Here is a 24,633-nt window from a genome sequence, read left to right as displayed (position 1 = left end):
AATTTAATAATATAGGGTAGAAACAGAGTCTATAGAAAAAGACCACAGAAAGTGGAGTTTGACATTATTATAGCATGAATGAGTAATAGGGCAAAGCCAAAGCAGCATGTGTTCACAAGTTCATTTAGTGCTAAACTGCACACAATGACTTGCAATACCTGCTACACAAAAACTAGTAATACCCACTACACAAAAAGTTGCAATACCCACTACACGAAAAAAGCCACAGGGAGTTTTTCCTAGGAAGCCTTATGTACTTATTATGTTCTAAATATGATTGTTTCTGTGTATTCCAAGCCAACGTTAGAATATGGAAAGCCAGGGACCTACTCTTATTTTTCTCATATCTCATTACTTTATCAAGACAACACTAAATCTCTCCCCAGTCTTACCAAATCTTATACCAGACCATACACAGAAATTAATTTATCTTTTATTGATTAACTTTACTGATTTAATTTCCCTGCTATAGCTTTACTTGTTTATCTAAAATATTGAGTATTGCATATTTTATGTGTTTGTATATATCTGCCATTGTTTTTTAGGTAGGTGCACGATTTCATTTTACATCAATGAATTCTAAACTCCTCTAAAAAGAAAGAGTATCTTTTAGCTTCTCTGCAGTTCCCTAGAGTGTCTAAACCCTCAGCATCATTCTAACACTCTGAGTTTTCAGTAAATATTTCTAAGTTTCAGACTTATAGTTTGCTTACTAGTAAAGGAGAACACTCACTCACTGTACACTTATCTTTTCCTTAACATAGAGCTCTACTTATCCACAATTATGAGTGTTGGGTAACACAGCTCAATTCCCAAGGCTCCAGGGGATCATTTGTTCAGTATTACATAAGAGCAGCTTAGTCATTTTGAAGAAATTTTACTATGTCCTAAGAATCAAGTTTACATGTATATCTTAAACTGCTTCGCTCCACTGTTAAAAACACAGGCTTTGAAGAGTTCTGAGCATGTCACTGATTTTTGGTAAAGGCTTGGTGAATTACTAGAGTGAATCTATGAGGCATGGTAGACAGTTGTTTTTCCCATTCATGTGTTAAGAATTTAAAAAAAAAATCCATGATTTGGGACTACATAGCTATCTTGGATAACTGTCATAAAGCAGGTATTCATAAAAAAAGAATTATTATTTCCATATACAATGCAGACCTTGCACTTACCAATAGAAACAGAGAATATAACAGGGCCCCCATGGTAAGCAAACATAGCTGCCCTCCTTAACTTCTGTCAACTCCAATGGATTAACCACAATAGAACAAAATCAGCCTCCCTTTTTTGGATGTCCTGCCCCTCTTTTCTATTGGAGTGATGTTACTCTTTAATCCTTTCCACTACCCTCTGCTGACCTGGAAGTTATACATCCTATTTCTATAATTCATGGATTATTCTTTTATTTTTAACATACTTTCTTGAACCAAACACAGTAATAACTAACTATTACTTTGTATCTTCATCTTGAACAATGCAAAGGGACCTTGAATTCCCTTTCTTCTTGCTTCTCACTGCTATTTCTTTTATGCTATTGCTATCTAGAACTGTAAATCAAAATTATTTTTAAGTTCCTAACAGTGGTTTTACTATCAATGCTTATTTTATAGTGAAAGCATGAGTCACTCCTTTCTGCCAGGTCCACTTCTCATCTTATTGATGAGATGGTCTGTTATACAAGAGAAAAAATTATCTTCTTTCTTATTGAATTGCTCAAGTTTTTGGTCTCTTTCATTCAGCAGTTTTGACTGGGATATAACTACCCAAAGCCAGAGCCTCTGCATACATCGCTGCATCCTTGACTTGTTGAGGGTTTCTTGTCTGACCTCCTTTCTTACCAAGATCCTTACTCAATCCATTCTGACCTTGTAGGCCTCCTGGCTATTTCCTGAAGAATCCAAGCATGTTTACTTCCCAGGGATTTGCACTTTCTGAAAAATGTCTTCCTTGATAAATATGCATGGCTTATGTTCTTATTGGTTTCAAATCTCTGCTCAAATGCCGCATTACTTGATCACCCAGTTTATATTGTACCCACCCCTTTGTTAATTCCTTTCATAACATTTTCATTCATATTTTCACTATATTTGCATTGTCTCACACCACAAGAATTTAAGCTTCAATAGAGGAGGAACACTGGTTTGTAACTGATGCATCTTGAGTGATTAGAGCAATGCACTGCACATTGTAGGGACACAAATTATTATTTAATGAGTAAATGAATTTGAAAGAACTCTTAAAACAATAAAATTCCACGAAAAAGTTAATAAATTGCCTGAGGGGTTTTGTTCTTAGATGACAAAATTAGCTGTTTGGAATGTCTCTAGTCTAGATTCCATCCTCTCAATGAATCCACACAATGATTGCAAATGTTACTGTCTTTTTCATCAGTAGTGCATAGTCAGTGTAGGTAATTATATTTATTACTTCTTCCACATATAAGACTCTTTATTTAAAGTAACTAAATAAAATCATTGCTAATTCTTGTAATAGTATCTGAGTAAAAATGAGAACCCAAGATGACATGAGCAATATTATACAAAAGTACTATGGATATGAGATTATGATACAGTTAAAGATAAAAGTTCAAGTTTTCTCCTATGGGAATATATAATTTTAAAGAATGGCTTTTTCTTTAAGCATTGAAATGTTTATGCTTAATGTTAATTTAAACAAGAGTTTTGAAAAGATGGCACTTAGTGATTTAGAGGTTAAAAATTAAATAAAAAGCAGAAATGTGTTTTAGAAGGTTCATTACTAAAATGGTACATAATAGTACCTCACTGATCAGTACCATAAAAACTGATCAGTTTGTTATTTCAAGCTAGAAAGAATATGTATTGTGTAATTATAAAAGCATTCAGAGTGTAGCTAAAGGTACTTCATTCTTTCGATACAGTGTATCTCTTAATTTTCATGATTTAATAATTCATAAATATGTGATTCCAGTCTATATACTTAACATTTGTCTATACAAGAGTCCACATCAACATTCATTATTTATAACCTACACTTTCTTTAGATTAATAATTAAATGACTTTTCCTCTCTTTATAGATATAATGAAAATGTAGTGTGTAAAAATAACCTGGGTTTATTTTGCCCATTTTTGCCATTAACATTTTACATAAAAAATAACAAAAAATAAAAGAGTTTGTCCTTTTATCTTTCTTATATTTTAAAATTCTATGAAATATTATTTCTGATATCATTTTAATGGTCTTTTTAACAAAAGGTTGTCCCCTTATCTTTCTTATTATCAATAAACTAGGAAATATATTTTCAAAATATATACAGATAATGCAAAAAAGTCTCTGGGTGTGGCATACATCAAATGATATATAAAAACTACTTGGTGAGATAGAAAGGTATATATAAACAAGGAGTTTCTTTCCTTGCAGCTAAAAACTGATCATTTCAATAAAAATTTTAATGCAAATTTACTTTTCTATTCGTTGGTTTAATGGGGGAGTTTATACTGGCATTTATAATTCTTTCCGAAGAAACATCTATCACAATTGCTAGGGAGGAAATTAGAATAATGCTCAGGTTTCTGGGAATTTCTTGGGATAGATGAACATATAAATGGATTTGGTGATATAATTAAGAATGAATAGAATTCAAAGGCCCTACCTAGAATTTGAGAAGGCTACTTGTACAAACAAGTGCCTATTTCTAACTTATTCTATGCTGCCTCCTATGTTTTGGGGAACCATGCATCATTCCTGCTCAACCACCTAAGCATATATTATATATATATTTATTTATTTTCTAATGGTAAAAGTCTCAGATCAATACATTTCAATATTATAATGCCCACTTTAAATTTATATCAAATCTGGGAATATTGATAAAAGTATGACATTAAGTATAATATACCTCCCTTCTTGTATATTTGTTTTAAATATAAATCTTTGACTTTACATGACCTGATTAGAATATATTAGCAAAATTTTCACATAAAAAATCACAAAAATATCCTCACATTCTCAACATTAACAACTTTAAAACGGGTACTCAAGGCAACATTGATATTTATCAATTGACTTCTTTTACAGAATATCATTCCTTTATTAAGTTGAATTTAGACTACTTAAGTATATTCAATTCATCTCAATATATAGTTCCAATATATGTTAACCAATAGAGTTACAATTGAATGAAACAATCATAACCCCCTACATGGGTAATTCCAAAATAGAATAAATTATTAAAATCACTGATATCTTTTTCTCAGGAACAAATAATCCAAATATAAACTATTTTCCAAAATAAGAGATATTCAGATATCATGGCAATTCTCTATATATTTAATAGCAAAAAAAAGTTAATTAAAATACATAAAAATAAGTTTACGTAAACGGAGACTGGCAAAGCTACAGGGACCTCATTGCCATTCCCTTAACCCTGTTGTCATATTCTTAAATCACACTCTCAGCAAAAAATGAAGTTAATACTATTGAACTTCCCATGACTCTAGATACATCCTAGATAAAGCTAGCAGTTGCTTTCTGTTAGTCTCACATTTAAAATATCCATTAGATATATGTGAAATGTATCGAATCTACTATTTTTCTCCTTAGTAACTTTATCCTATTACCTTTGCTTCACTTTCTTATATTTTTAACCTTTCCCTTCATTTATCATTGTTGTGAATACATACAAAGAACTCTCAATTCTGTACCATTTTCTAGTCATCACCTTGCTTCTTTTCTTCTTTTTACATTCAAGTTTTGTTATAAAAGAGACACCACTTATTATCCATTTCTTTTTATTCATTCTCCCTTTTACACCTAGCAAGCAGCTTTCCATTCAAAGCAATCCACTGGCAAATGATGTAAGTGTTCTTTTAATTCCATTAACTGGATTCCCTCTTTTCGATACTCTTATTGTTTGACTTTGTTGTATCAGACACTGTTAGCCATAGGGTTTTTTCCTTTTTATTTTTCATGAAAGTCTCCCCCCATTTACTTTTTCTTATAACTTTTTTCCAACTCCTTTTTGTTCCTTTAGGTTTCCTTTAGGATGATGTTCTTATTCCCAGAAGAAAATATTGAACTCAATTTTCCAAGAATTGAAGCACATACTACCCCTGAATCGTCTCATTTGCTTTCCTGATTTTAAACAACAAATATATGGTGAAAAATCCTAAATCGATATGCGTGTGTGATCCAAATCCCTAATTCAGAGTTGGATTTATGAGCACTGCATTATCTTATTTGAAGCTTATGTCACCTTTTGAGCAAGGTGCCAATATTTTCTCTTTAGAAATGAGAAAATTGAGGTTCAAAGAGATTAAGTAATTGGAACTTATTTAAGAGTTATCGGCTTTCAGAGCCAGGTTTGTGTGAGGGAAAAGTCTATGCTGTTAGCCTAAATATTGTAATGCTTCCTTTAAGTAACTGCTGGTTGCTCATCATTAAATAAATGTTCCACTTGCTTGTCAAAGTCCATGTTTTCATAAATAAATTTAGCCCTATCCTCCTAATCTTTAAGCTTGTAGCTCCTATGTGTACCAAAGCAATACCATATTTGGGATAATCTTGTTATGTGCTGTCTTCACTGTGCTAAAATTCATGTGGTATTCTCATGGACATATAGAACTCTGGTTATCTTCACTCAGTCCTTGAATTTATCAAGCAAAACCTGCTTTCTGTACTGTATTTCCTATCTTATTTAATAGCTCCATGGTAAATCCAATTACCAATTATCAATTCTGAATGCCATACATTATTATATCTTCTCATTCCTATCTAATTAATTGCTATATCTTTCCAATGTTAGCTACTAAAATTTCTCTAAATTTCTACAGCCCCTAACTTAGTTGAGTCTGCTTTCATTTTTCTACATATAAAATTGGAATATTCTTCAAAGAGCTTTCCCTAAACTTTCATTTATTTCTGCTATGCAACTGCCAGCATGTATCTGTATTCTTATTAATAAATAAACATAATTTAAAAAAACATAATGATGGATTATTGTTTTACATTCTTCAGAAACTCCATTTTTTTCATATAATTTGCATAATGAAATTCACATTCTCCAGGAGAACACTGAAGGCTCTGTATTTATCTGACTGCTGCCAGAGAATTTAGACTTATTTCTTTTCACAATATATTGTAGAGATCCTAGCTCTAGACAGTTCTTTTTCTTTGGAGTGCACAAAGCTACTTTATACCACTTTACCATTGCTGAAGCTGACCCTTCTGGCTGGCACTTGTCCTCATAAATCTGCTCCTTAGGTAGGTGGGCTGGTTTGAAACTGTTATGTACCCCAGAAAAGCCATGTTCTTTTAATCCAAATCCAATCTTGTGGCAGTAGATCTGCTGTTTGGGTGGGGTATTTTGATTAGATTATTTCCATGGGGATATGACCCATTCAATCATAGGTAGGGCACACTGATTGGATTATTTCCAAGGGATGGGAGACCACAAATTCTAGGTGGACCTTGGTTTACTGAAGTACTTAAAAGAACCGATGTAGAGATCAGAGAAATGAAATAAAGAAACAGATGTTTGGAGATACTAAACTAAGAGAGGAAACCCAGAGTTCTCCTGGGAGAAGCTAAGCAAGGGCTCACAGATGCTTGGAAAGAAAGCCACTGGAATCAGAAGCTGGAAGCAATGAACTGGGAGCAAGGACCTAAAAAGCCAGCCTTGTGACTTCCCAGATGATAGAGGTGTCCTGGCTGCTGGCTGCTTTTACTCTGAGAAGGTATCTTCTTGGTGTTTTAATTTGGAAATTTTAGGGTGTTAGAATGGTAAATTTGTAACCTAATAAACTCCGTTGTATAAAATCCAATTGATTTCTGGTATACTGCATCCCAGCAACATTACCAAAATGAAACAGCAGGACATGTTCTCTACTCTATCACCTCCCTCATTAATTGTTGATCCTTGTCTTTGAAAACCGAGTACTGAATTACAGAGAATGAAATATTTTTCTGACTCATTAAGGAGAAATTTGACAATCCCTTTTGAAGGCATTTTTAAGTACTATTCATAAGTTTATCTTGCATCATTTTGTGAGCCATAACTATTTATATGTGTATCTTTTATCTGGAAAAATGAAAGTCCGTTAAAGAGGTTATAGTCTTTCTTTATCCTGGACCCAATACTCTCTGTGGCAAATGCTTTTTAAATCAATAATGAACAACCTATAGCAATTAAATATATTTTCATTTACTCAGTGGTACTTATAACTTTACTTAAAATATGGAAAATAATTTAAACAATCAATATATTGGCCTGACAAAGATCCTAATTAATAAATTTTATACATGAACATGCCTTGAAACATCTCTCAAAAAATATGAAGAACAAACTACACTTCAGAACAAAAAAAGTTAAAGCTGATATATTGCAAAGATAGCATTTAAAAGTAGATGAATGAGGACTTCCTGGAAGATGGTGGCTTAGTAAGACGCGTGGATCTTAGTTTCTTCTCCAGGACAGCTACTAGGGGAGTAGAAACGATACAGAAAGTGCCCAAAGCCACAACAGAGATAAAAAAAGACAGCGTACCCTATCCTGGAATGGCTGGCTGGCTGAGAGAAGCAGCTCGGGTGAGATCGCTGAGGCGCGCGGGCCTCACCGGGAGGGGCGGCAAGCAGCCGGAGTCACTCCCTTCCCCCTTCCCGGGCCGGCTGGGAGAATTGGAGAGGCGGTCCCCTGAAACCAAGGCGGCTGGCGCCCACACCACGCACAACCCCCCGGAACAACTGAGAGAATTGGATCGGAAATCCCCAGGCCAGGGAGAACGGTGATGGGTGGGGGAGGCCCCTTCCAAACCCGTGACTCCCGAGGAACATGCACTCTCTCGGGCGGGCCGCTGGGCCACGCTTGTCGCCCTGGGCCGACTAGGAAATTCGGACGGGCTCTTTCTCGGGCTGCGGCGACCAGCAACCCTCCCTGCGTTCGGACCCCGGGCCGGCTCAAGCCGCTTCAGCTAGCGAACCCCCCCGGACGGCGAGAGTTTTCCAAAGTTTAAGGTCCCACAGCACCTTTTACTGGTGGGACCCACTGACAAATGTGTGCCACGAGCGCCACCTACTGGGCAGGATAAGAAAAACAGAACCCAGAGATTTCACAGAAAAATCTTCCAAACTTTTGGATCCAATACCCAGGGAAATCTGTCTAAATGCACAGACGCCAACAGAAGATAACGGATCATGCTCAAATAATTGAAAATATGGCCCAGTCAAAGGAACAAACCAATAGTTCAAATGAGATACAGGAGCTGAGACAACTAATGCTAAATATACGAACAGAAATGGAAAACCTCTTCAAAAATGAAATCGATAAATTGAGGGAGGACATGAAGAAGACATGGGCTGAACATAAAGAAGAAATAGAAAAACTGAAAAAACAAATCACAGAACTTATGGAAGTGAAGGACAAAGTAGAAAAGATAGAAAAAACAATGGATACCTACAATGATAGATTCAAAGAGACAGAAGATAGAATTAGTGATTTGGAGGATGGAACATCTGAATTCCAAAAACAAACAGAAACTATCAGGAAAAGAATGGAAAAATTTGAACAGGGTATCAGGGAACTCAAGGACAATATGAACCGCACAAATCTACGTGTTGTGGGTGTCCCAGAAGGAGAAGAGAAGGGAAAAGGAGGAGAAAAACTAATGGAAGAAATTTTCACTGAAAATTTCCCAACTCTTATGAAAGACCTAAATTTGCAGATCCAAGAAGTGCAGCGCACCCCAAAGAGAATAGACCCAAATAGGCGTTCTCCAAGACACTTACTAGTTAGAATGTCAGAGGTCAAAGAGAAAGAGAAGATCTTGAAAGCAGCAAGAGAAAAACAATCTATCACATACAAGGGAAACCCAATAAGACTATGTGTAGATTTCTCAGCAGAAACCATGGAGGCTAGAAGACAGTGGGATGATATATTTAAATTACTAAAAGAGAAAAACTGCCAACCAAGACTCCTATATCCAGCAAAATTGTCCTTCAAAAATGAGGGAGAAATTAAAACATTCTCAGACAAAAAGTCACTGAGAGAATTTGTGACCAAGAGACCAGCTCTGCAAGAAATACTAAAGGGAGCACTAGAGTCAGAACCGAAAAGACAGAAGAGAGAGGTATGGAGAAGAGTGTAGAAAGAAGGAAAGTCAGATATGATATATATAATACAAAAGGCAAAATGGCAGAGGAAAATATTATCCAAACAGTAATAACTCTAAATGTTAATGGACTGAATTCCCCAATCAAAAGATATAGATTGGCAGAATGGATTAAAAAACAGGATCCTTCTATATGCTGTCTACAGGAAACACATCTTAGACCCAAAGATAAACATAGGTTGAAAGTGAAAGGTTGGGAAAAGATATTTCATGCAAATAACAACCAGAAAATAGCAGGAGTGGCTATACTAATATCCAACAAGTTAGACTTCAAATGTAAAACAGTTAAAAGAGACAAAGAAGGACACTATATACTAATAAAAGGAACAATTAAACAAGAAGACATAACAATCATAAATATTTATGCACCGAACGAGAATGCCCCAAAATACGTGAGGAATACACTGCAAACACTGAAAAGGGAAATAGACACAAATACCATAATAGTTGGAGACTTCAATTCCCCACTCTCATCAATGGACAGAACATCTAGACAGAGGATCAATAAAGAAATAGAGAATCTGAATATTACTATAAAGGAGCTAGACTTAACAGACATTTATAGGACATTACATCCCACAACAGCAGGATACACCTTTTTCTCAAGTGCTCATGGATCATTCTCAAAGATAGACCATATGCTGGGTCACAAAGCAAGTCTTAACAAATTTAAAAAGATTGAAATCATACACAACACTTTCTCGGATCATAAAGGAATGAAGTTGGAAATCAATAATAGGCGGAATGCCAGAAAATTCACAAATACCTGGAGGCTCAACAACACACTCTTAAACAACGAGTGGGTCAAAGAAGAAATTGCAAGAGAAATTAGTAAATACCTCGAGGCAAATGAAAATGAAAACACAACATATCAAAACTTATGGGATGCAGCAAAGGCAGTGCTAAGAGGGAAATTTATTGCCCTAAATGCCTATATCAGAAAAGAAGAAAAGGCAAAAATGCAGGAATTAACTGTTCAATTGGAAGAACTTGAGAAAGAACAGCAAACTAATCCCAAAGCAAGCAAAAGGAAAGAAATAACAAAGATCAGAGCAGAAATAAATGAAACTGAAAATATGAAAACAGTAGAGAAAATCAATAAGACCAGAAGTTGGTTCTATGAGAAAATCAATAAGATTGATGGGCCCCTATCAAGATTGACAAAAAGAAGAAGAGAGAGGATGCAAATAAATAAGATCAGAAATGGAAGAGGAGACATAACTACTGACCTCACAGAAATAAAGGAGGTAGTAACAGGATACTATGAACAACTTTACGCTAATAAATACAACAATTTAGATGAAATGGATGGGTTCCTGGAAAGACATGAACAACCAACTTTGACTCAAGAAGACATAGATGACCTCAACAAACCAATCACAAGTAAAGAAATTGAATCAGTCATTCAAAAGCTTCCTAAAAGAAAAGTCCATGACCAGATGGCTTCACATGTGAATTCTACCAAACGTTCCAGAAAGAATTAGTACCAATTCTCCTCAAACTCTTCAAAAAAATCGAAGTGGAGGGAAAACTACCTAATTCATTCTATGAAGCCAACATCACCCTCATACCAAAACCAGGCAAAGATATTACAAAAAAAGAAAACTACAGACCAATCTCTCTAATGAATACAGATGCAAAAATCCTCAATAAAATTCTAGCAAATCGTATCCAACAACACATTAAAAGAATTATACATCATGACCAAGTAGGATTCATCCCAGGTATGCAAGGATGGTTCAACATAAGAAAATCAATTAATGTAATACACCATATCAACAAATCAAAGCAGAAAAATCACATGATCATCTCAATTGATGCAGAGAAGGCATTTGACAAGATTCAACATCCTTTCCTGCTGAAAACACTTCAAAAGATAGGAATACAAGGGAACTTCCTTAAAATGATAGCGGGAATATATGAAAAACCCACAGCTAATATCATCCTCAATGGGGAAAAATTGAAAACTTTCCCCCTAAGATCAGGAACAAAACAAGGATGTCCACTATCACCACTATTATTCAACATTGTGTTGGAGGTTCTAGCCAGAGCAATTAGACAAGAAAAAGAAATACAAGGCATCAAAATTGGAAAGGAAGAAGTAAAACTATCACTGTTTGCAGACGATATGATACTATACGTCGAAAACCCGGAAAAATCCACAACAAAACTACTAGAGCTAATAAATGAGTACAGCAAAGTAGCAGGTTACAAGATCAACATTCAAAAATCTGTAGCATTTCTATACACTAGTAATGAACAAGCTGAGCGGGAAATCAAGAAACGAATCCCATTTACAATTGCAACTAAAAGAAAAAAATACCTAGGAATAAATTTAACTAAAGAGACAAAAAACCTATATAAAGAAAACTACAAAAAACTGCTAAAAGAAATCACAGAAGACCTAAATAGATGGAAGGGCATACCGTGTTCATGGATTGGAAGACTAAATATAGTTAAGATGTCAATCCTACCTAAATTGATTTACAGATTCAATGCAATACCAATCAAAATCCCAACAACTTATTTTTCAGAAATAGAAAAACCAATAAGCAAATTTATCTGGAAGGGCAGGGTGCCCCGAATTGCTAAAAACATCTTGAGGAAAAAAAACGAAGCTGGAGGTCTCGCGCTGCCTGACTTTAAGGCATATTATGAAGCCACAGTGGTCAAAACAGCATGGTATTGGCATAAAGATAGATATATCGACCAATGGAATCGAATAGAGTGCTCAGACATAGACCCTCTCATCTATGGACATTTGATCTTTGATAAGGCAGTCAAGCCAACTCACCTGGGACAGAACAGTCTCTTCAATAAATGGTGCCTAGAGAACTGGATATCCATATGCAAAAGAATGAAAGAAGACCCATCTCTCACACCCTATACAAAAGTTAACTCAAAATGGATCAAAGATCTAAACATTAGGTCTAAGACCATAAAACAGTTAGAGGAAAATGTTGGGAGATATCTTATGGATCTTACAACTGGAGGTGGTTTTATGGACCTTAAACCTAAAGCAAGAGCACTGAAGAAGGAAATAAATAAATGGGAACTCCTCAAAATTGAACACTTTTGTGCATCAAAGAACTTCATCAAGAAAGTAGAAAGACAGCCTTCACAATGGGAGACAATATTTGGAAATGATATATCAGATAAAGGTCTAGTATCCAAAATTTATGAAGAGATTGTTCATCTCAACAACAAAAAGACAGCCAACCCAATTACAAAATGGGAAAAAGACTTGAACAGACACCTATCAGAAGAGGAAATACAAATGGCCAAAAGGCACATGAAGAGATGCTCAACGTCCCTGGCCATTAGAGAAATGCAAATCAAAACCACAATGAGATATCATCTCACACCCACCAGAATGGCCATTATCAACAAAACAGAAAATGACAAGTGCTGGAGAGGATGCGGAGAAAGAGGCACACTTATCCACTGTTGGTGGGAATGTCAAATGGTGCAACCACTGTGGAAGGCAGTTTGGAGGTTCCTCAAAAAGCTGAATATAGAATTGCCATACGACCCAGCAATACCATTGCTAGATATCTGCTCAAAGGACTTAAGGGCAAAGACACAAACGGACATTTGCACACCAATGTTTATAGCAGCGTTATTTACAATTGCAAAGAGATGGAAACAGCCAAAATCTCCATCAACAGAAGAGTGGCTAAGCAAACTGTGGTATATACATACGATGGAATACTATGCAGCTTTAAGACAGGATAAACTTATGAAGCATGTAATAACATGGATGGACCTAGAGAACATTATGCTGAGTGAGTCTAGCCAAAAACTAAAGGACAAATACTGTATGGTCCCACTGATGTGAACAGACATTCGAGAATAAATTTGGAATATGTCCTTGATAACAGAGTCCAGCAGGAGGTAGAAACAGGGTAAGATAATGGCCAGTTGGAGTTGAAGGGATACAGACGGTATAACAGGACTAGATACAAAAACTCAAAAATGGACAGCACAATAATACCTAATTGTAAAGTAATCATGTTAAAACACTGAATGAAGCTGAATCTGAGCTATAGGTTTTTGTTTTGTTTTGTTTTGTTTTGTTTTGATTTTACTATTATTACTTTTATTTTTTTCTCTATATTAACATTTTATATCTTTTTCAGTTATGTTGCTAGTTCTTCTAAACCAATGCATATGTACTAAGAAATGATGATCATGCATCTATGTGATGATGTTAAGAATTAATGATTGCATATGTAGAATGGTATGATCTCTAAATGTTGGGTTAATTTCTTTTTTTCCGTTAATTAAAAAAAAAAAAAAAGAGAAGGGATAATTGGAGCTGAAGGGATACAGACTGTACAACGGGACTGGATATAAAAACTCAGAAATGGACAGCACAATACTACCCAATTGTAATGCAATTATGTTAAAACACTGAATGAAGCTGCATGTGAGGTATAGGTTTTTTGTTTTTGTTTTTTTTTGTTTGTTTGTTTGTTTTTCTTTCTATTATTGTTTTAATTCTTATTCTGTTGTCTTTTTATTTCTTTTTCTAAATCGATGCAAATGTACTAAGAAATGATGAATATGCAACTATGCGATGTTATTAAGAATTACTGATTGTACATGTATATTGGAATGATTTCTAATTGTTTTGTTAATTCTTTTTTTAATTAATAAAAAAAAGTAGCTTGATATTCAAAATAAATCCAATTCAATTACTGGATTATTCCATTTTTTTTCTTAAGTTGCTACCTCTATCATCAGAGTTTACAATGGTAAAATTTGAGAAACTAGTCTTGAATCCTGAGAACCTGTTTGAGAATGCTTGTATAATAGCTTCATAAATTTTAGAATGAAGTTTAAATTTCTCAGAAATAAAATAGTTCTTCCATTAAAAAAAAAATAAAAGTAGATGAATGAAAAGAAATCACTTGATGCTTGTGGTTGATTGAAGTATGTGCCTTAATATTCTCAACCTTAGTTTGCATTCCTCTGGTTGTGAACCCTTGTAAATAGAATCTCTCAAAGATGTTATTTTATTTAAGGTGGGGTTTAAGATGGATTACTGGATCCTTTGTGAGCAGAAGAATCTCAGATGCAGGAAGAAAAATTACAGGGAAGTGAAAAAAGTTGAGAGTTATGGAGCCAGAAGCGCTAAGAGATGCCATGTAGGGATAAAACCCAAGAAACCCCAAGGATCACCGGTAGCCAGCACCAGAATGTTTCCAACGTGGGGAAAAAGCACTGCTTTGCTGATGCCTCCATTGTGAACTCCCCCTAGCCTACAAACCATGAGCCAAGAAATGCCCATAGTTTAAGCCAGCCCATTGTGTAATGTTTGTCAAACTAAGACAATGTTCTTGCTCAGTAAAAGCACTGAACTAAAGGTGGAGACAGGCCTACTGATGTGTCCAGAGGGAAATCAGGTAGTCATGATTGGGATGGATGATATTATCGTATTATTGCAGACCTTCTCCATTTCTGATTTTTTTCCTTCCACCTCAGAAAGATTAATCTTCTTGAAATACATATATATATATATATAAGAAAGCCAGTAGCAGCTTAGCATGAAGATGATAACTTCATTTGTCACAAAAGATTGTTATTTCTTTCTTTACTTTATAGTATTTTTGTATACAAAGATTTTATAAATTGTAATGGGCTATGATGCTGTGTAACTTCAGGTTTTGTTTTTATAGAAAATGAAAAAAGTGACTGACTCACATTCTCAGTTATTCCTATCTGGAGAAAATCTAGCATGCTCCTCAATGTCACTATTACCCAAAGATTGCATTTCCTTTTTTATGACATTTTATTTAATTCAGAATAAAGTCTAGGGAAAAAAATGTTTGTTTATGGATGATTTTGAAATGTAGTCCTACAAGAAACAGCAAATTTCACCTCTAATTTAAAAATTTCCACCTAATAATCTAGAATAAAGATACTGTTAGCTTAATTAGAAAAAATGCATTACTGCAGATTTACAAAAGGCATGACTTTCAGAATGTACACAAACTTATCATTATTTCCAGCATCATTTATTAAAGAAGCTACATTATTGTATATTTGAATGATCATCAACAAGGTCACAGAAAAAATAATAAATTTGAAACTTTGAATATGTTATTCTGCCTCCTTCTCTTAAATTTTATTCCTATTTAGTTGACAGAAAATAGGACTCTTGAGCTCAAAAACTCCTAATTGTGCTAAGAAATATGTATAACTAAATAGCATACCCCTTAGTCTCATTTCATATACCTACTAAACAGGAAGAATGTTTTCCATTTGCAAATGTGAAAAATATTTGACAAAGAGTGAAGGTAATCAAGATTCAAACATGATGGTTTCTGCTATACTCCCTTCTTCACCTCTGAAAGACAAATGTCAGCCTTGACAAAGCTTAGATGATTTTCCCTCAAATTACCATAGAATTCAAATTTTGATTTACATAAAAGAAATTGAGTCAGAGGGAGATTTTTCTACAGGAAGACATTTTCAGCATAAATATTTCCTTTTAAAATTCTGGCCATGTTTGCAAATAAATTTCCTATGTGTTTCTTAAGGTCATATAGTGCTTTTTCTTATTTTCAAATTCTATTTCAAGCAACAGTGGAACAGTTGTTTTCACTATTCCTTTAAAAATACACAACTAGGGCGGGCCGCGGTGGCTCAGCGGGCAAAGTGCTTGCCTGCTATGCCGGAGGACCTCGGTTCGATTCCCGGCCCCAGCCCATGTAACAAAAACGGAGAAACAGAATACAATAAAACAAGAAAATGTTTAAAGATGTTTCCCTTTCTTCCTTCCTTCCTTCCTTCTATCCTTCCTTCCTTCTCTCTGTCTTTCCTTTAAAAAAAAAAAAAAAAAAAAAAAAAAAAAAAAAAAATACACAACTAGACATTTTAAAATAAGAAACGTGATCACAGTGATAGTGATCCCTATAGTGTTTTAGGGAAAAATAAGAATATTTCAGATTAAATATTCATATTTACCTTTGTACAAATAAAAAGTTAATGCTAATAATTCTAAATTTAAAAAATACCCATCAATCTTTTAAGTATATTTGGAATTTCAGTGTTACATACGTTCTATAAGACAAAAATCTTTCATGGAGCCAAGTGTTTAGAAAGAAGATACATTTCTACTGATTTTAATTCATTTCAGAATTGTATTAGTAAGAATATAGACTCTCTCCTAATTATAAATTATAACTTATAATTACTTTTAGCTGAAATACTAAGGATTAAAATGTTTTTTCAAAAACATTTCAAAATAATTTCTCTCTAGTTTTCTTTCATCAACATTTTCTCACTCAGCTACTTAGCATTCTTTATGCAACAATGCAGACTTGATTAGAGTAGACTAGATTATGATTTTCTCTTTGAGACGATATTTATGCTCATTATGTGAAAGTTTTTGCTGTATTGAATATTTCTGATTGTCTCCAGCAGTTAGGCATTTGAACCTTCTGGATATGGTTTTCAGAACAATATGGCTCTAATAAAAATTTAACGTACGCAGAACCCAAGGAATTTTCAGTTCTTCGCTTCCAAATTCTCTGCCAACATCCAAACCTAAGGAGTTAGACAACTTCATATTTTTAAGATTTTCTACTAATTAATTTTGCACGAAGAACAAGAAAATATTTAAGTAACATGGGTCAACCAAGTTGACATAGTCTTTCTTTGGCAATTGTCTGTAGCTGTGACTGAGGCAGAAAATCTTGTAAAATATTTAACAATAAAATGACTCATTAGGGACTTTATAGTTAAAAGTACATCTGATGCTACATCAGACCCTTGCCCTATACATCTGTTTTTTTCACCTTTGCCCGTGCTGCAACATGGTAGGTTCTTCCCAGTCTACTCTAACATGACAGACACAGGCCTGACTCTTTTGAGTGGTTTTGAAGGTGATGATGGAAAAGGAAATGGAAAGTTAAAAATACAATATTCTCTCAATTAATGTAAGGACTACTATGATATGGCGATTCTAAATATAATAGTATTACCAATTAAAGACTATATTCCATACCTCAATTATGATATGCAATTAGCTTTCATGCACACTGAGTTATATGAATATTGCAATAATCCCATATGGATTGAACAAGCATAATTAATATCATCAAAAATGTCATCATATTTAGTGAAACATGGTATCCAGGTGGACCACACTGGCTTTCAAAAATATTTAAATCTTTATTTTCACAACACAATGTTGTAGCTCAACTATTAGTTCTCCTGATATTAATAATGATACATGTAAATTTTCTCAGAATTTGTCTGCAGCTGGTCATTTTGACAAAGCATATCAGTTGACTGAATTGGGGATTGATATGGAAATTACTTTAAAAAATTTCTTAAAATTTTGGTAGTCATCACTGACAAAATATTTGGTGACCACTAAAAATAAAGAAGATTACAGGGAGCCATTTGCTCCTTCTCTTTCCTTGCTCCCCAGGTGGGCATCTATTTTGGGCTCCCACCTGCTTTTTCCCTTTTGCTCTCCCACCTGTTTTATCCATGCTTTATTCCCCCAGTAAATCTGTTAAGGTTTGGAAAAAAAATGAGGAAGATAAAACAGATAAAATGTTTTAATTATGAAATAATATTCAAAAAACTAGAATGATACTAAAATGGGGGATGGAGAAAAAGAAGTAGAGGACGAGAAAGGAAAAGTCATTTAGTGGTTATGGTCATGGACAGCTCTATCAGAGGGCAGCAATTTAAAACCTAGCTCTGCTACTTGCTAGTTACCCAACCCCAAGCTTCCTAATATTTCTGTGTCTTTTCTTTTCTGTAAAAGGGGTAATAAAACTTCACAAGTTTGTTATATGGGCTAAATGAGTCCATATTTGTGAAGAACTGTTACCCTAGTAATTTAAGTGTTCATAAAATTAAATACTAAATAGAATAAATTAGAATTGTAACATTTCAATTTTAGATGGCAATGTGGAAATCATATAGCAATGCTATTTTTAACAAAATTAATTTATAATGAAATGTTGATATACAGATAGCATGCAGTAAAGTTCACAAATATTATATACATTGTTTGGTGAATTTTTCCTTTACACATATGACATTACCAATGTCAAGATATGGGATATTTTCAGCACTACCTGTGCACCTCTTGGCTTATAACTCCTATGCAAGCTAACCACAATTCTGATATCTAACACTATAGATTCTAGCACTATAGTCTGAATTTACTTGTTCTTGAACTTCATATAAAGAATATGTAGTGATTTTTTTTTCAGGAATTTTTTTTATTCAATATTAAATCTATCTATAAAATATCCATGCTTTTATATATTATAAATATATTTTATATATTATTTATAGTTTAATCAGTTCCCTTTTTTATTATAATGCATGAACATACTACTTTAGTGTGAGTCCATCTCCAGTTAATGCACATTTGGATTATTGTGGCATTGGGGCTGTTATGAATAATGTTGCTACAAAAAGTTTTATATACATCTTTTGATGTTTATACACACTCATTTTTGCCATTGTTATAGGATAAACACCTAAAAGAAGAACTGATGGTACACTTTGTATCCTTATCTTCAATTTAATAGATACATACAAACAGATTTCAAAAAAGACTCTACTATTTAATACTCTCATTAAAAATGTATGAGAATTCCCACATGCTTCATATTCTCACCACCAGCACTTTGCGTGGCCGTATTTTAAATGGTAGCTCCGTGTGTCCTGGTACTTTACTGTCTTTTATCATGGCCATTTTCCTGAAGATTGGTGGCACTGAGAATCTTAACTAATGGTTCTTAGGTTCACTTTTGCTTTGGTTTTGTCCATTGCGGTTGTGCAGGCTGATGTTCTTTCTCTTAATTTGTAGAAGAACATTATTTTTATTCTGAAGAGAAAAAAGTTCTTATTCTGTAGAATATACTTTTCACTATCTTAGTGTTCCTTACTGACAAATACAAGGTTTCAATTGTAATAAGCTTCAATATATCATCTTGATTCTATGGTCGGTGCTTTTTTGTCACGTTAAACAATCATTGACTAATACAAATTCTTCAAGATAAGCTTCTATGTTTTATTCAGTAAAAAACTTTGTTGCATTTCTTAATAAATTTATATATAAAATCCATCTAGATTTAATTGTTTGTATACTATGGGATGGGAGTTTAAGTTTATTGACCTCTCTTACCCATTTATTGAAAAGGTTGTTCTTGTCCCCGTTGCATTTTATGTTACTATTTGTTAAATTAGGAGGACATTATGGGGTGTTAATTATTTTTGTCTTTGAAGGGAGACATAGTTTATTAGTTTCCAAACTTCCTTTCTTCATAATTTATCCATTTATATTTATCACATTCCTTGTTTATGCATTTTTTCTGGATCCTACAAGTTACAAGATACATTTTTATTTTTGTCCAGCTTAAAACATTTTCTAATTTCCATTTTAACTTCTACTTTTGCTCATAGATTATTAATAAGCACATTACTTATCTCTCTGTTAAAGGATTCCAATTTACTTCCATCATACTTAGAGAACATACTTTCTATCATTTTCATTTGTATATGTATAAGCTTAAAATGTTGTCTATGTTCTTCGCAAAACAATGAAATCAAACTAATCAATACTGGTGTTGAAATCTTTTATATCCTTACTGAATTTTGTCTATTTCTCCATTAAATGCAATGAAGGAGGTATTAAAAGGCCACCTATAATCGTTAATTACTTTTCATTGCACAAATTTTTGCTGTATGCGTTTGAAATCTCTATTATTTAGGTGCATATACATTTGGATTTCTCTTTATTTCTTTTTGTTTGTTTGTTTCTTAGAGAAGTCGTGGGTTTATAGAATAACCATGTATAAAATACAGGGTTCCCATATAGCATCCTATTATTAACACTTTACATTGGTGTGGACTATTTGCTACAATTGATGATGGCAAAATTGACTTTCTCATCATTATGAAACAGTCATATTTACTTATGGGTATGCTCTTTGACTTGAACCACTACTTATTTTACTTTATTTTTTGTTGCTGTTAAATGATAATGTGGTATAATTTCTTCATTCTTTTATTTAAAATCTGTATTTTTTAATTTGTGATCATTTTTTAACAGCATATAGTAGGTTTTATTTCAATTCAATTATGTTAATACCCTACAGCTGCTAGAAAATCACTATAAGCTTGATGGCTTAAAATAATGCACATTTAATCTCATGCAACTCTCAGTTCAAAAGAATCAGAAATCATCCTTTAAATCATATAAATCAGGTATGGATGTGACTCTCAGTTTGATCTACCCTGGAGAAAAATTTCCCTCCATTTGTGATCTGTAAAACTAGAAAACAAGTTACCTGCTGCAAAGAGAAACCAGTGGATAGCCATTGGCTAACAGTTATGGATATGTGCGTTCCACAAGGTTGAGAATGAAAAACAGAAAGGAATCACTGACCTCAAGCATTTTTAACAGCCATCCAGGTAAACGCCATTCAATTTCAAGGCCTGGGAATAATCCTCTGAGGCCCAAAGCTCATTTTCTGAGTCCTCCTTCTTTTTTAATGAAAGGTAGCACTTGTTTGCACTTCAGTCTGTTTATTATTTAGGTAATTTGGTGATTATGACAGCCTTCTTTTATTTTCCTCTTCTTTCCATTCTTTCCAGTCCAAGGTGACAGTGTTTATGTGGATAAAGCATTCTCAAAAATGGGTCCACTCTGTCTTTTACAGAAATTTACTTCATTAAAGAGGAGAGTCCCCCATAGATCTTTCCTGGCTAAACCCATCTCTACTTTTTTGGCTTTTTTTTTTTTTAACAAACCATAAAGTTGTATGTCTCATGTTTTCAAATAGCCCTCAGCATGATAGAATACTCTGACCTTATGTTCCTTAAGAAACACTAATAACTTGCCTATTCACACTCTTGGTTTTCTCTCCAGAACATACTTTCATGATATTGAATCTCCTAATTTTAACATCTGTTGCAATCTGGGTAAGCTAAGAGTTTCCCAAATCTTACAGACCTGATTCCTTGCTGCTTAATAACATTATCGTCAATTTATCTCATTCTTATCATATTTTACTAGAGCAGAAAAGAGAAACAAGACATCTTCAATACTTTACTTAAAAATCTAAAAAACTAAATATCAAATTTCAGCACTTATAAATTTTGTTTTACACCTTGCTATAGAACATAGTCCAGCTAAACCACTGTCATTACATAACGGGGATTCTCTTTTCTACAGTTTTTTGTAACCAGTGCCTCAATTCTGTCTGAGTCAGCAACACTAGTACTTATTTCCTCAAACTTTCTTTTAAACATTCTTTCTTAAAATTTCCTAAATACAAGAATATACACTTATGCAACCACCTTAATTATGGTTATCGTGTTTAAAACTATCACATTAATATAAAACTTACAGTCTTCATTCAAATTTTTCATTTGTCCCATTAACGTCCTCTTGCAACTTTTCTCCTCCATTTTAATTTCTAATCCAGGATTATGTATGGCATTTAATTATCACTGTCCTTTCACTTGCTTTTTTTAAATTGTAAACTGTAGTGTATTAGCTTCCAGTTTCCATAACAAATACTATACAGTGGGTTGGTTTCACAACAGGGATTTACTGGCTCAAGATTTTCAGGCCAGAAAAATTCAGATATTGAAGTGCCAGCAAGGCAAAGCTTTGTCCCTAAAGACTCTGACATTTTGGGGCTGGCTGCCACTGTCTTTGGGTCCTTTTCCATCACGTGCAGTACACATGGCAGGGCTTTCTCCTTTTTTTCTTCTAGGTACCATGGACTTTCAGCTTCTGTCCTTCCACATGGCTTTGTGTTAATAAAGCCTCTGGAGATAGGATTAAAGTTCAGCCTCATCCAGTTAGGCCCTACCTTACTAAAAGTAATATATTCAAAAAATCTTATTTACAATGAGTTTATACCCACAAGAATGTCTAGTACAGTTTTCCCTCTGCACTCTAAAAGGCATGTTTGTCCCATATTCAAAATTCATACATTTCATTACAGTCCCCAAAACCTGAAACCATTTCAGTAATAATGCTAATTAAAGAGTCTTTTCTCATCAAAATAAGCCAGGTTCCATTCTGGGGCAACATTCCTCACAGTCTGATAGACTCTAGGAAAACCTAGAAAACAAATAATCTGCTTCCAATATACAATAGTTGGATAGGTGTAGCATAAATATTCTGATTCCAGAGGGAAAAACTGACAGGTGTAAACAGAGGTAATGGGTCCCAAAGAAGTTTGAAACCAAGTTTGGTTTGAAACCAATGAAGCAGATCTACTGGATCTCAAGATCTGGAAGTTATCTTTGGGTTAATGCTTTGTCCTCCAGGCCTGCTGGAGTGGCAGTCCCACCCCTTCCTAGTGACTGTCAAATGGGAATTCACTCCCTAAAAACTGGAAGGATCAGAATGGCAGCTTCCACAAATGCCAAGGCACAGACCCTATCTTTTCAGAGCATTGGGATGGTAATAGGATCTCCATAAATGCCAGGACACAAGGCCCACTAGCTCTGAGTACTGGGGTGCATCACTTGCCCTGAATTATGGTGAAAATGCCTTCCTTTTCTAAGCCTTCCCTTGTCCAAAGTGACAAGACGGGTAGCTTGTCACCTCCAAAAAAGTGGTAGACTCACTCTTTCCATTTATATGGGCATGTAATGTCTTTTGGACAAAAGAAATCTTTTAGTCCAGAACTCTGCTTCCATGACTTTTCCCATGATGTCATTTTTCCTTCAATCCATCCTTTACAATGCAAATGGAAACCCCAAATTTTCAGGGTGTCTCTTGTTAAAGTGAGGGCACTGATTTGGGATAAATGAGGTCTTGAAAATTGGAAAGCAGATATGTGGAATGCTTATCTCAGTGGGGAGAATTGAAACCATAGATTCTACTGACCCTTCTTTCCCAGATAAATCTGTCATGCTCTGCCCTGAGTAATCAGTTACCCAATCTTCATGCTGTGCCATGGAATCAGACATCCATCATCCACTAGAAGCGATTAATACTGCTGTGCCTAATGAAACTCTAACTGCCTCCCTCTCTTTCTAAAGAGATTAACCCTGTTTTACCAGATGGAACTGTAAAGGGATACCCTGAGGTAGTTGGCATGGGAGACATTGCCCTCCTCTCATGACCTACCCCCTCTCGTATCTTCTCTTCCAGACCTATAAATACACTACAGTGCAACAGTCCCTCTCCTATACTGCAAAGGAACTGCCAGAATTTTCCAATTTACATGTGCAGAAATCAAGGGAATATACATGAGAATGAATAATAAGGGTCTGAGATAATGGTGGAAAGAAAATGAGGTTTGATCAAGATGAATTTATTGATGTAGGTCTACTAGGTAGAGATTCCATATGAAATGTTGTGGTTTGAGGGGTTAGAAAAGGCTCTAACAATTTGCTTGTTAAATGAAACATAAATTAAATGAAGCAGTAATGCCAGAATTGCTCTTGTATAATGTAGATAAGGAGATCTAAAGTTTTAGAGAAATTGGAAAGTTAGAGCTGATTTATCATGTAAGATCTGTTCACCCAGCCTGAGAGTATCCAGAGGACACACACAACTTTCACCACAAGTGTGAAGAAGCTCATCTACTCTGAAGAGCTCTGTAGTTGAACTTTGTAGGTCAGATATTACATTGGGAATTGCTGTCATTTAACTTTTTTATTATTTATTTATTTATTTATTTTTTACATGGGCAGGCACCGGGAATCGAACCCGGGTCCTCTGGCATTGCAGGCAAGCATTCCTGCCTTCTGAGCCACCGTGCCCTGCCCTCTGCCATTGAACTTTGACCCTTAAATGCAATGTGGATGTTGAGATGATTCCTGATGCCTGACCATGCAAAAAAAAAAAAAAAAAAGAAATACAATGGGGACATCAAATCCTGATTTGGCCAGAGCCAACTGGTGGCACTTAATCAGCAAAAACAAGATGATCATTTTTAATCTAAATGAAAGCAGGATCAACACTTTAATCATAATTATTTGGCTGGCAGATATTTAGGATGTTGATTAGATGACCATGGGATACTTTTGGGTATCCAATCATGTCCCCCACAAAGACATATTCAGCTCTCAACCCCTTTTCCTGCAGGTGTGAACTCATTTGTAAAGAAAACTCTGGAGATTTTATTCATCAAGTTATGCTCAAATTGAATGAGAGTGGCTGACATCCTTATAAAGAAAATTAGACATGGAAGAGAAACAACTGGAAGCCACCAGTAGCTGGAAGTTGATGAAAAGACAAAGGAGAAAACACCATCTGCATTGCTATGAAACAGAAAAGCAGAAAACCCAAAGAATGCTGGCCAGCCAGAAGATACTAATAATAGGAAGAAATAAGCCTTCTAACCTCTGAAACCATGGGCCAAACATTTCCTATTGTTTATTCAATCCATTCTATGGTATTTATTTTTAGTTAAGAAACTAAAACAGTTTTTGGTAATGGAAAGTGGTGTACCACTATTGACAATACCTAAAAAT

Source organism: Tamandua tetradactyla, chromosome 22 (genome assembly GCF_023851605.1).
Source record: "Tamandua tetradactyla isolate mTamTet1 chromosome 22, mTamTet1.pri, whole genome shotgun sequence".
Taxonomy (NCBI): Eukaryota; Metazoa; Chordata; class Mammalia; order Pilosa; family Myrmecophagidae; genus Tamandua; species Tamandua tetradactyla.
This window is presented reverse-complemented; position numbering follows the sequence as displayed.